Genomic DNA, 14679 nt, shown 5'->3' with positions numbered 1-14679 from the left:
TAAGATAAACATCAATGATGATGTTGTGATGATTTGGTTCCAAAATGGTGATAGATGACGATAACATAATGAATGGAGTATGATGATGGATTTATAAAGATGATGCAATAAGAACAATAATGATAAATGATATTAATTACGCTATATATAAAAGATGTTAATTAATATATGAATGTATATTTTTTATTATATATAAACTTAAATTAAATATATTAAATTTATCTAAGTAACATATAATATAACAAGTATATTATTAATAATAATATATAAACTTGTTCGATTACGAATATACATTTTAATATATATATATATATATATATATATATATATATATATATATATATATATATATATATATATATATATATATATATATATATATATATATATATATATATATATATGAATGATATAGGTTCGTGAATCCGAGGCCAACCCTGCATTGTGCAGTTTCGTCGTATAAATATTTTTACTACAAAATATCGTATTGTGAGTTCATTTGCTCCCTTTTACTCTTTACATTTTTGGGACTGAGAATACATGCGCTGTTTTTATAACTGTTTTACAACTGTTTTATTAAACGCCTTTGAAATCTATATTTTTGAACTGAGATGCTTTTATAAATGTTTGACGAGATAGACACAAGGAAAACATTCCTCGAATGAATTATTATGGAGACAGAAGTTCTGTGGATTATTATTGAATTAGGCGGACATGATAATTGCCACCAATTGATGTGAATATTTTTCCCCTGATTATTATTGCTTGGTAACCTAAGAATTAGAATCGGGTATGGCCCTAATTCACGCGAATCCTAAAGGTAGCTACCGGGTTTAACACCCCCACCCAGAATGTTCACTAGACGGAAGAGCTAGTGGGCGTGGTGTTTAGTACTTCGAAGTGTATATATTATACAGACGAGATTTTCTGTTTTTGGGGATATTATTGATGCGCATTATATGTTAAGGTCGGTTACCAAGCCAAGTTATGAAAGTAAAGTGAATGTTATGTATCGAGAGAATGATTTTATACACAGGTTATGTGTATGATATTTTTGTGCACAAGATATGTGTACGGTTATTAAAAATCGCGAGGCAACCTACGGGGGAGAAAAGGATACGAACCTACTCTACTAAGCATTTTGAAAAATGGTTTTGTACACGAGATAGGTGTACTGTATTTAAATCTTGTGGTCTATCAAAATGATGAATTTTATTGCTTATGATAAACCTATGAACTCACCAACCTTTTGGTTAACACTTTAAAGAACATTTATTCTCAGGTATTAAAGAAATCTCCCACTGTACATTTGCTCATATTAGAGATATTACTTGGAGTCATTCATGACATATTTCAAAAGACGTTGCATTCGAGTCGTCGAGTTCATCAAGATTATTACTAAGTTAATTATAGTTGGATATATTATGAAATGGTATGCATGCCGTCAACTGTCGATGTAATGAAAGTTTATCTTTTAAAAACGATTGCAATATTTGTAAAATGTATCATATAGAGGTCAAGTACCTCGCGATGTAACCAAATGTAATGTATTCGTCCAGATGGATTATGACGGGTAATGAAAGTTGGTATCAGAGTGGTGGTCTTAGCGAACCAGGTCTTGCATTAGTGTGTCTAACTGATAGTTATTTAGATGCATTAGTGGGTCTGGACTTCGATCGTGTCTGCATGTCAAAAGTTTTGCTTATCATTTAGTGTCGAAAATTATTTGCTTATCATCCTTAAGGTCTAGACACATCTTACTGCCTCTATTGCATAGACAGTGTATAGATAAATTCATATCTTAGCGTATTTGTTATTGTTACTTTTGCCTGACAGCTTCCGTAGATTCCTCCGTAACTTATGGGATTTTAGTATTATATATGCATATGTAAATTATGTATTGCAGGGTACTAATCTACATCCTATAATCTATTTCTTATCGAAAACCCTTCATCTGATCATATGAGATGAATCCCTCAACCAGTTCGAGTCCCTCAGATTTCGATAGCTATTCCGATAGTTATTTCGACAGCTATTCTGACATGGATGTTCACCTAAGCTCCGGAGGCAGCGTCACCAAAATGAATCAACCAATCAACCATCCCCAAATTCATCTGATGGGTTCGTAGTCGAATTAACCGACGGAGACGAGAAGAAGGCGATCCTTTCCTTCCAACAACCGAATTCACCTCTTGGTAAAGAACCTGAAGCACTTACCGGCGAACCTGTTCGAAACACCATTTTCTCTCTCATTTCCAGATTATATCGCCATGACTATATCATAACTCAGATTCTAAACCTTATTCATTCGCTCGTTCCTACCGACAATCATCCCGGAGTAATAGCATAAGTCAACGAGCTTCGCGCCCGAGTTATAGTCTTGGAAAATATGGTGCAAAACGTACCAGCTTCAGCAACATCACCGGCACCAACAGTACCATCAACATCAATACCAGTACCACCAACAACCCAAGTTTCAACATCACATGCCTCAACATCTCATTCTGTACCTCGAGTATAATCATCGTTTTACATGACATTCTACATCATTCGACATGATGGTTATGTAACCTCTAATGTTTTAGAGATTATGTACTCTAGTTCTAATCGTAAACCAAATGAATTTAATATCGTATTAACTCATTAAATCCATGATTACATCTGAAGAAAATATATATGTATATATGTTTTCATAAAGATTGTAATTAAAAATTCTTTTGTACAAACTGTTAATGATGAAAATATTTTAACGGGTAGGTAATACCCGAGGAATATTTAGCTTTCATATTAACATGTTATACTGCACATCCTTCAATTCTGATTCAACAGTCATTTACTATCCTACTTACATCCACAGATATACGTATCCATTCACCGCAAAATAATCATTTTCATTCAATTTCATATTTGGATTTTGATCTATCAGAATCCAGCAAATGGCATAATGAAGAAAACATTGGACAAAATAAAAATTATTAGAAACAAACAAATTAACTATGAGAAATTCTGTTAAGAATCCACGCTAACCAAATCCTAGCTAACTGTTCCTAGCTAACTGTTCCTAATTCTCTGTTACATTTTATTTATCGCAATTTATTTATCGCAATTTATATTCTCGCAATTTTATTTATTGTCATTTAATTTCTGTTACTTAATTTACGCACTTTAAATATCGGGACACGTATATAAGGTTTTGACATATCATATCGACCCATCTATATATATTATTTGGAATAACCATAGACACTCTATATGCGGTAATGACTGCGTTAGCTATACATGGTTGAGGTTGATTCTACAATAATATATATACTTTGAGTTATGATCGAGTCTGAGACATGTATACAATGGGTCACGATACGTATTAATTAATTCGAATATTATATATTAAACTATATATAAATTATTGAATTACTAATTGTAGACTACTAAATGTGGACTGCCAATATTGGACAATTAAAATGAATTAAAATATTGATTATAACATATGAAACTAAACATTTCTTCAAGTTTGCCACTTGATTTCATCTTAAACCTCATTTACATCTTGATGATTACAATCTGCGTTCAAACCTATCATGATTCTTGAGAACACCTCAATCGAGAGGATGAATCAACCACACTTCATCTACGGAAGAAAAGATTGATGTATATAGTTATGCACCTGCAAACACTCGGAACCTGAGTAAACGTTTAACACGTATCTGTGCTAGCTCCTTTGGCGTTGTTATTACCGAAAATAACTTTGCAATCCCTTTCCAAATTAGCCAATTTTGTCACAGCTCTAGCAAATCAACTTCAATTTTTCATTCGAATAAACCTTATTATAAAGATTACCCCTTCATCATCATTACCGGAGAAATCGTTTATATTCCACCACATTAGCAGTAAACTTATCAACAACTGTGTTGATCTTTGATTTTTAGAAAAATCATTATATTCGTTACAATTCTATCATGTACTCATTCGCACCTTGTAACGAGAATTGCCATACCAATTACCCAGAATTAGCAATCAGTATTTTGAAATCTCGCAGCATGTCTACATCAATAGTTATAAGTATACATATAATCCTTATCTCTTAGAATTATGATCTTCCATTCTGAAATTCTGAAAAGCACCCAGCCTACGAATCAATACTCAGAATGTTGAAAAAGCTGAATGAAGCAGCAAAAATTATAAACGACGTTAACAGTCGAAAGTTTCATGATAAAGAATGGAGTGTTGGAAACGCTCAATAGAAAATTTAGTATCAAAAAGCGGATTATGCGAAATTATGAAGGAGGCTGTGGACAGATTACAAGGACTAAATCTGCCTTCAAAGAATTCAAATGATTCAGTATCTGCTGAAGTCATTAACAAATACCTTGCTGCTGACTCTAAATCCTTGCGGATAAATCTTCATCATCATCCATCAATATTAGAAATTCTAAGATATCATCGTATCTTTCATTATAAATATCCTCGATATTTCCGAAGATATTTTCATAACAATTCTTATCTGAAATCATTTATCTCTTTGCGATATCAGTGTTGCATCAGAAATGAAACTGGTTCAGCTTCTAAATTCTAACTTGAAATTATGAATGTTTTTGAAGTAGTGTTGAGAACTGAATCATGAGTTAGTATAATATAATGACACTTGATCAACGTGATTATATTACAGTAAGTCATGCTGAGTTTATAATGGAACGTGATGATTCACAGATTATAACGTCATCATGTACCATGTTACACGACTCTTACATTCTATCTAATCTATAAACACATCAAGAACATATTTTCTTGATAGTCATATCTTTTCTCTTGAATTCTGGTAATTTAACCAATCAAGATCGTGCTATTACAATTTCTCTCTTATAACGTTAGACATGTTCATCCGAAACTTCATACCTACAAATTCTGGACCATCATTCGCTTGACTTAAAGTTGGGAATAGAAAACAAAAGGATGGAACTCCAAAATATAAAGGAAACGAAGGGGATGGATTTATATTGAAATATCAGACAGAACAATCGAGACAAATTATCGCATTTAACCAAAAAGGATCCTAAATTCCTTAAGTTTTGAAGAATCAAATCTTATTACAAAGATTTTCTCCAAATTCATTGAACTCTGGAAATCAATCCTATCTACGTCAAAAGATATGACAAATTTACATTTACTCATTTCACTTTTTTGTGATAGCTTCACTCGTACTCTTCACATAAATGAATTGTTTTATCCATATTACTCAATGATGATAAAGCTCTATTTATCAACTCATATTCGTCATGAAAACATTCTTATTGTTATCCATGATGACCTCGATCAAATTTCGGGGATGAAATTTCTTTAACGGGTAGGTACTGTGACGACCCGAAAATTTCTGACCAAATTTAAACTTAATCTTTATATGTTTCTGACACGATAAGCAAAATCAGTAATGTTGAGTCTCAAAATTTTTTAACTGTTTACATGAAACCATTTGACCTTTGACCATTCTCGACGATTCATGAACCACTATTTGTAAATAGATACATATATATATATTTAAATATATGAATTTTAAATATAAATTGAAATATTGTATGACGTAATTGTTAGAATTAATAATGTAAAATAAAATAATATATAATAATTATTATTTAAAAGGTATCTATATATGTAAATGAAGTATATTGAATATATATATATATATATATATATATATATATATATATATATATATATATATATATATATATATGTTTTCAAATTTATTTTGTAATCGACAGTAATGCTTAATTATAATTCAATTGATATTAAATGAGTTAAAAATGAATATATGTGATTTTAAAATAAACGGTGATCCGAAAATGAGTTATATAAATTTTAGGCTTATTAAAAATGTATTTAGGAACTATTGGTTAAGTTTTGACACTTTTTATATTTTACCCATAAATGAGAGGGACAGTTAATGTAATTTTTATTTAATAGTTAATGATCGACTTTTATACCATAATGACCAAAATAAATAAATATATTAATCTAAAAATTTGGGATTTTTCCGAAGACTTTTATCCGCCACTGATTATCAACGGAGTACGAAATAATATCCCAATGAAAGTGTCGACAGTACAGTCTTTGAGATCACACGTTTTTAATTGCATGATATGATAAAATTATTATTAAATTATTAACTTATAATTAATTTTATTTATTTATATCTTATATAACATATATATATATATATATATATATATATATATATATATATATATATATATATATATATCATACATATGTGTGATCAAACCATTCCACTCCATCATCATCTCCACCAGGGACCACCCACCACCGGAGACCACCCACCACCGCCACTACCATCAACCTCTTAACACCTTAATTAAACTGCCACAACCTCACTCTCTTCTCTCTCATTTTTCTTCTTTGTAAACCGCCACCCACCTCACTGCATAAACCGAACCACTTAATATTTATGGTTCATTATTTTCGTGTAAACCATCACCTGCAACCATCCCACTTGCGAAGGTGACTAGTGCTACACTACTGTGTTACCTACTGTTCGATTTCTATTCTACTAAAACCACGAAAACAATGAAATGGTGTATGTTACTGCTGCGTCATTCAAAAATTTCCGTTTTCATTCAAATGACTCAAACCAAATGCCTATAGATATTCTCTTACTGTTCTCATGATTCAATGTACAAACTCAATCCAAAAACAAGTGAACTAGCTGTTAATCGAACTACTATGTTGTAGCTGCTATATTTTGTTTATAGCCTACAAACTGACAACAAAACCACCACTCGTTGTCATTTTTTTTGTTTTGTTGTTCGTTTACTGCTGTGTTACACCACTACTTGCTGCTACGCTGTTATCCATTCGGTTACTATACAGCTCGACCTCTCCTGTTTCTGTTTCAGTCCATCTCGAATCAAAAATATCGAAACCCATTTAAATGACGGTGAACAGTGTAATTGAATAAAGAAGATGATGTGTTACGAGGAGGATTATGATACTGCAGTGCTCGCTGCTATCCTGTTCCTATTTCCGTTAAACCAAAATTGAAGATAAAACTGTTAGATAATGAAATTGATGATGGTGACGAAGGTAACTTTATGATGTTACTTGCCGTGTTCTTTCTTTTCCGGTTAATACCTCTGTTGCCGTTGGATACCAGACCCAAACCCAAATTAATTTCTATTGGGCCATTAACTGCTATTGGGCTGTTATTGGATGCTTGTTGGGCCGTGACTTGCAAATTCTGTTGTCGGCCGAAGATCATCAAAACAGGCGGCCACCTGTGGTTATATAGGTACTAACAATTATTAATAATTATTATTGTTAAATTTAGTGTTATTATTATTAATGTGATTAATATTAAAAATTATGATTATATAAGAAGATGATGATAATAAGATAAACATCAATGATGATGTCGTGATGATTTGGTTCCAAAATGGTGATAGATGACGATAACATAATGAATGGAGTATGATAATGGATTTATAAAGATGATGTAACGAGAACAATAATGATAAATGATATTAATTACGCTATATATAAAAGATGTTAATTAATATATGAATGTATATTTTTTATTATATATAAACTTAAATTAATATATTAAATTTATCTAAGTAACATATAATATAACAAGTATATTATTAATAATAATATATAAACTTGTTCGATTACGAATATACGTTTTAATATATATATGAATGATATAGGTTCGTGAATCCGAGGCCAACCCTGCATTGCGCAGTTTCGTCGTATGAATATTTTTACTACAAAATATCGTATTGTGAGTTCATTTGCTCCCTTTTACTCTTTACATTTTTGGGACTGAGAATACATGCACTGTTTTTATAACTGTTTTACAACTGTTTTATTAAACACCTTTGAAATCTATATTTTTGAACTGAGATGCTTTTATAAATGTTTGACGAGATAGACACAAGCAACACATTCCTCGAAAGAATTATTATGCAGACAGAAGTTCTGTGGATTATTATTGAATTAGGTGGACATGATAATTGCCACCAATTGATGTGAATATTTTTCCCCTGATTATTATTGCTTGGTAACCTATGAATTAGAATCGGGTATGGCCCTAATTCACGCGAATCCTAAAGGTAGCTACCGGGTTTAACACCCCCACCCAGAATGTTCACTAGACGGAAGAGCTAGTGGGCGTGGTGTTTAGTACTTTGAAGTTTATATATTATGCAGACGAGATGTTCTGTTTTTGGGGATATTATTGATGCGCATTATATGTTAAGGTCGGTTACCAAGCCAAGTTATGAAAGTAAAGTGAATGTTATGTATCGAGAGAATGATTTTATACACATGTTATGTGTATGATATTTTTGTGCACGAGATATGTGTACGGTTATTAAAAATCGCGAGGCAACCTACGGGGGAGAAAAGGATACAAACCTACTCTGCTAAGCATTTTGAAAAATGGTTTTGTACATGAGATAGGTGTACTGTATTTAAATCTTGTGGTCTATCAAAATGATAAATTTTATTGCTTATGATAAACCTATGAACTCACCAACCTTTTGGTTGACACTTTAAAGCATGTTTATTCTTAGGTATTAAAGAAATCTTCCGCTGTGCATTTGCTCATATTAGAGATATTACTTGAGTCATTCATGACATATTTCAAAAGACGTTGCATTCGAGTCGTCGAGTTCATCAAGATTATTACTAAGTCAATTATAGTTGGATATATTATGAAATGGTATGCATGCCGTCAACTGTCGATGTAATGAAAGTTTATCTTTTAAAAACGAATGCAATGTTTGTAAAATTTATCATATAGAGGTCAAGTACCTCGCGATGTAACCAAATGTAATGTATTCGTCCAGATGGATTAGGACAGGTCACGAAAACAGCCGCAACAACAATTCCAACAACCATTTCAATAACAACAATGGCAACAAAAATCCGAAAATTCCATGCAAAAGGTGTGAAGGATACTATCTGGATAAGTTCTGTGGGTTAGTATGTACCAAGTGTAATAGAAAGGGGCATAGTGCGGCGAAGTGCGACATTTTCGGACCAGTGGTTAAAGGAACGGAAAATGCCAACATTACTTGTTTTGGATGCTGGAAGAAGGGCCATTACAAAAGTACGTGCCCAAATTAAGGGAATAATAATGGTCAAAGCCGTGGGAGAGTCTTTAATATTAACGCGGCTGAAGCGCAGGAAGACTCGGAGCTTGTTACGGGTACGTTTCTTATTGATGAAAAACCTGCTTATGTTTTATTTGATTCGGATGCGGATAGAAGCTATATGAGTAGAGATTTCTGTGCTAAATTAAGTTGTCCATTGACGCCCTTGGATAATAAATTTTTACTCGAATTAGCGAACGGTAAATTAATTAAAGCTGATAAAATATGCCGGAACCGAAAAATTAAACTGGTTGACGAAACATTTAAGATTAACTTGATACCAGTAGAGTTAGGGAGTTTTGACATGATAATTGGCATGGAGTGGTTGAAGAAGGAGAGAGCAGAGGTCGTTTGTTACAAAAATTTGATTCGCATTATGCGCGAAAAGGGAAAGCCCTTAATGGTGTACGGAGAGAAAAGTAACGCGAATTTAAATCTTATTAGTAACTTGAAGGCGCAAAAGCTAATAAGAAAAGGTTGCTATTCCGTTATAGCACACATCGAGAAAATAAATTCCGAAGAAAAGAACATCAATGATGTTCCCGTCGCAAAAGAATTTCACGATGTATTTCTGAAAGAATTACCGGGACTACCTCCACACCGATCTGTTAAATTTCAAATAGATCTTGTACCAGGAGCTGCACTAATAACTCGTGCTCCTTACAGACTCGCACCCAGCGAAATAAAAGAACTACAAAGCCAATTACAAGAACTTTTAGAGCATGGTTTCATTCAACCAAGCACATCACCGTGGGGAGCTCCTATTTTGTTTGTCAAAAAGAAGGATGGTACGTTCAGGTTATGTATCGACTACCGAGAGTTGAACAAACTTACCATCAAGAACCGTTATCCACTACCGAGAATCGACGACTTATTTGATCAACTATAAGGTTCGTCGATTTATTCAAAGATTGATTTACGTTCTGGATATCATCAAATGCGGGTGAAGGAGGATGATATTCCAAAAACTGCTTTTAGAACGCGTTACGGTCATTATGAGTTTATGGTTATGCCGTTTGGTTCGACTAATGCACCAGCCGTGTTCATGGACCTCATGAACCGAGTGTGTGGACCATATCTTGACAAGCTTGTCATTGTTTTCATCGATGACAAACTTATTTACTCAAAGAATAATCAAGAGCATGGAGAACATTTGAGAAAAGTGCTAGAATTGTTGAGGAAGGAAAAATTGTACTCTAAGTTTTCAAAGTGTGCATTTTGGTTGAAAGAAGTTTAATTCCTCGAACACATAGTGAACAAAGAAGGTATTCAGGTTGATCCATCAAAGATTGAAACCGTTGAAAACTGGGAAACCCAGAAAACTCCAAAGCATATACGCCAATTTTTAGGATTGGCTGGTTACTACAGAAGATTCATTCAAGATTTTTCCAAAATAGCGAAACCCTTAACTGCATTAACGCATAAAGGGAAGAAATTTGAATGGAAGGATGAGCAAGAGAAAGCGTTTCAATTGTTGAATAAAAAGCTAACTACGACACAACCCTTAACTGCATTAACGCATAAAGGGAAGAAATTTGAATGGAAGGATGAGCAAGAGAAAGCGTTTCAATTGTTGAATAAAAAGCTAACTACGACACCTATATTGTCATTGCCTGAAGGGAATGATGATTTTGTGATTTATTGTGATGCCTCAAAGCAAGGTCTCAGTTATGTATTAATGCAACAAAAGAAGGTAATTGCTTATGCGTCTAGACAATTGAAGATTCACGAGCAAAATTATGCGATTCATGGTTTAGAATTGGGCGCTGTTGTTTTTGCATTAAAGATATGGAGGCACTATTTATATGGGGTCAAATGTACCATATATATCGACCACAAAAGTCTCTAACACATATTTGATCAAAAACAACTGAACATGAGACAACGTAGGTGGATTGAGCTGTTAAATGATTACGATGTTGAGATTCGTTACCACCCAGGGAAGGTAAATGTGGTAGCTGACGCTTTGAGTAGAAAGGACAGAGAACTTATTCGAGTAAAAGCTATGAATATAATTATTCATACTAACCTTACTACTCGAATAAAAGAGGCACAACAAGGGGGTTGTATAAGAAGGAAATTTGAAGAATGAAATACCCAAAGGATCAGAGAAAAATTTTAATATTCGGTAAGACGAAACCCGGTATAGGGCGGAAAGAATTTGGGTACCAAAGTTTGGAGATGCGAGAGAAATGGTGCTTAGAGAAGCACATAAAACCAGATACTCAATACATCCCGGAGAAGGAAAGATGTACCAAGATCTCAAGAAACACTTTTGGTGGCTGGGTATGAAAGCCGATATTGCTACATACGTAGGAGAATGTTTGACTTGTTCTAAAGTCAAAACTGAACATCGGAAACCATCAGGTCTACTTCAACAACCTGAAATCCCAGAATAGAAATGGGAAAATATTACTATGGATTTCATTACTAAATTGCCAAGGACTGCAAGTGGTTATGATACAATTTGGGTAATAGTCGATCGTCTTACCAAATCAGCACACTTCCTACCAATGAGAGAAGATGACAAAATGGAGAAGTTGGCATGACTATACTTGAAAGAAGTCATCTCCATACATGGAATACCAGTCTCTATTATCTCTGATAGGGATGGTAGATTTGTTTCAAGATTCTGGCAGACGTTACAACAAGCATTAGGGACTCGTCTAGACATAAGTACTGCTTATCATCCACAAACTGATGGACAGAGTGAAAGGACGATATAAACACTTGAAGACATGCTACGAGCATGTGTTATTGATTTTGGAAATGGTTGGGATAGACATCTACCGTTAGCAAAATTTTCCTACAATAACAATTACCACTCGAGTATTGAGGTGGCACCGTTCGAGGAACTTTACGGCAGAAAGTGCAGGTCTCTGATTTGTTGGAGCGTGGTGGGGGATAGACAAATTACGGGTCCTGAAATTATCCAAGAAACTACTGAGAAAATCATTCAAATTCAACAACGGTTGAAAACAGCCCAGAATCGACAAAAGAGCTACGTGGACATTAGAAGAAAAGATTTAGAATTTGAAATCGGTGACATGGTCATGCTTAAGGTATCATCGTGGAAAGGTGTTGTTAGTTTTGGAAAACGGGGGAAGCTAAACCCGAGATACATTGGACCATTCAAGATTATTGACCGTGTTGGACCAGTAGCTTATAGACTTGAATTACCGCAACAATTAGCTGGCGTACATAATACTTTTCATGTCTCGAATATGAAGAAATGCTTAGCTAAAGAAGATCTCACAATTCCTTTAGACAAAATTAAGATCAACGAAAAACTACAATTCATTGAAGAGCCCGTCGAAATAATGGATCGTGAGGTTAAAGGACTTAAGAAAAACAAAATACCAATCGTTAAGGTTCGATGGAATGCTCGTAGAGGACCCGAGTTCACCTGGGAATGTGAAGATTAGATGAAGCAGAAATACCCGCACTTATTTCCAGAAGATGAGATAACATCTCCAACTGCTTAAAATTTCGGGACGAAATTTATTTAACGGGTAGGTACTGTTGTTGATAGGTCAGATCATGATGAGATTGAGAGAAATGATAAGATAGAGTGAGATTCGGTATGTAGGAAGGAGACTCGGTATGAGAGAGAATCGGTACAAATTACATTCCACAGCTTCTAGAACTCAGTTACAATGCAATGGCTATCTAATTAGGACTACTTAGGTTCCTTATATAGCCCTCTTCTAAGGAACCTTCATTTAAGCTTAATTCACATTAACACTATACAACTTCGGGGTCCTAACAATCTCCCCCTTAGTGTTAAATGTGAACTTTACAATATAATCCTATCGAAAACATCTAAAGGAACTTTGTTCCTCTGAAGTGAACTTTAGATTTGAATCCCTTGAGATTCTCATATCTTCGTATATTCACTCTTGTTTTGAGACGACTTTTCAATCTTGTGAGAATGTTGATAATGCTAAAAACGAACATATATTTCATAGCATTATTCCTCAAGAAAGACAAGCTTTTAGTTGCAATTGTTCTATTTAAAAGTGATATTCGTTTAAATAATAAAAGGTGAAGACAAAAGACAGATTCGACGAATTGAAGACGCAAACGACCAAAAAGCTCAAAAGTACAAAAGACAATCAAAGAGGTTCCAATTATTGATAAGAAACGTCTCGAAATTACAAGAGTACAAGATTCAAAACGCAAAGTACAAAATATAAAATTGTACGCAAGGACGTTCGAAAATCCGGAACCGGGACCAGAGTCAACTCTCAACGCTCGACGCAACGGACTAAAAATTACAAGTTAACTATGTATATAAATATAATATAATATATAATTAATTATATTAATTATATATATATTATATATATATTATAAACCGTCGGCAAGAAAGACTCCAAAAGGGACTGAGCTGTAATTTCAAACTCCGCGGCTCGCAGAGTTTGAAGGCAAAAATGCCGCGAGTCGCGGAGCCCCAAAAGTCGAAAATCCCTATAAAGCTCGCGCATTCTGATCGTAAAAATTCACCAAAAAATCCATCCATCTCTCTATCTATATCGTATATATTTATATTTATATTTTAATTTTAATTTTAATTTTAATTTTAATCCTAATAATAAGGGTATGTTAGCAAATGTTGTAAGGGTGTAAGTCGAAATTCTGTCCGTGTAACGCTATGCTATTTTTAATCATTGTAAGTTATGTTTAACCTTTTTATATTAATGTCTCGTAGCTAAGTTATTATTATGCTTATTTAATCCGAAGTAATCATGATGTTGGGCTAATTACTAAAATTAGGTAATTGGGCTTTGTACCATAATTGGGGTTTGGACAAAAGAACGACACTTGTGGAAATTAGACTATGGGCTATTAATGGGTTTTATATTAACTAAACAATACCTTATTAATTTAATATACAAACTTATAATTTGACGTATTTATATATAACCACATACGCTTGACTGGGTACGGTGGGCGGGATATCTATAAATACCAATAATTATTCATGTTACCGGATACGGAACTGGATTAATAGTTAATAAACTTGTTGAAACAGGGGTGAATTACATTCAAGTGTAATTGTTAACAAAGTAGTAAAACCTTGGTTTACACGCAGTCGATAACCTGGTGTATTCATTAAATAAAGTATTAAAACCTTGTTACAATTCGAATCCCCAATTAGTTGGAATATTTGACTTCGGGAATAAGAATAATTTGACGAAGGCTTTCGCTCTTTATATTTATGACTGATGGACTATTATGGACAAATCCGTATGGACATTTTAAATAATCCAGGACAAAGGACAATTAACCCATGGGCATAAAACTAAAATCAACACGTCAAACATCATGATTACGGAAGTTTAAATAAGCATAATTCTTTTATTTCATATTTAATTTCCTTTATTTTATATTTAATTGCACTTCTAATTATCGCATTTTTTATTGTTATTGTATTTAATTGCACTTTTAATTATCGTACTTTTTAATTATCGCAAGTTTATTTTATCGCACTTTTATTATTCGCAATTTC

Source organism: Rutidosis leptorrhynchoides, chromosome 4 (assembly GCF_046630445.1).
Source record: "Rutidosis leptorrhynchoides isolate AG116_Rl617_1_P2 chromosome 4, CSIRO_AGI_Rlap_v1, whole genome shotgun sequence".
In the NCBI taxonomy this organism is placed as follows: domain Eukaryota; kingdom Viridiplantae; phylum Streptophyta; class Magnoliopsida; order Asterales; family Asteraceae; genus Rutidosis; species Rutidosis leptorrhynchoides.
The sequence above is the reverse complement of the archived record's forward strand: the minus strand, read 5'-3'. Positions refer to the sequence as shown.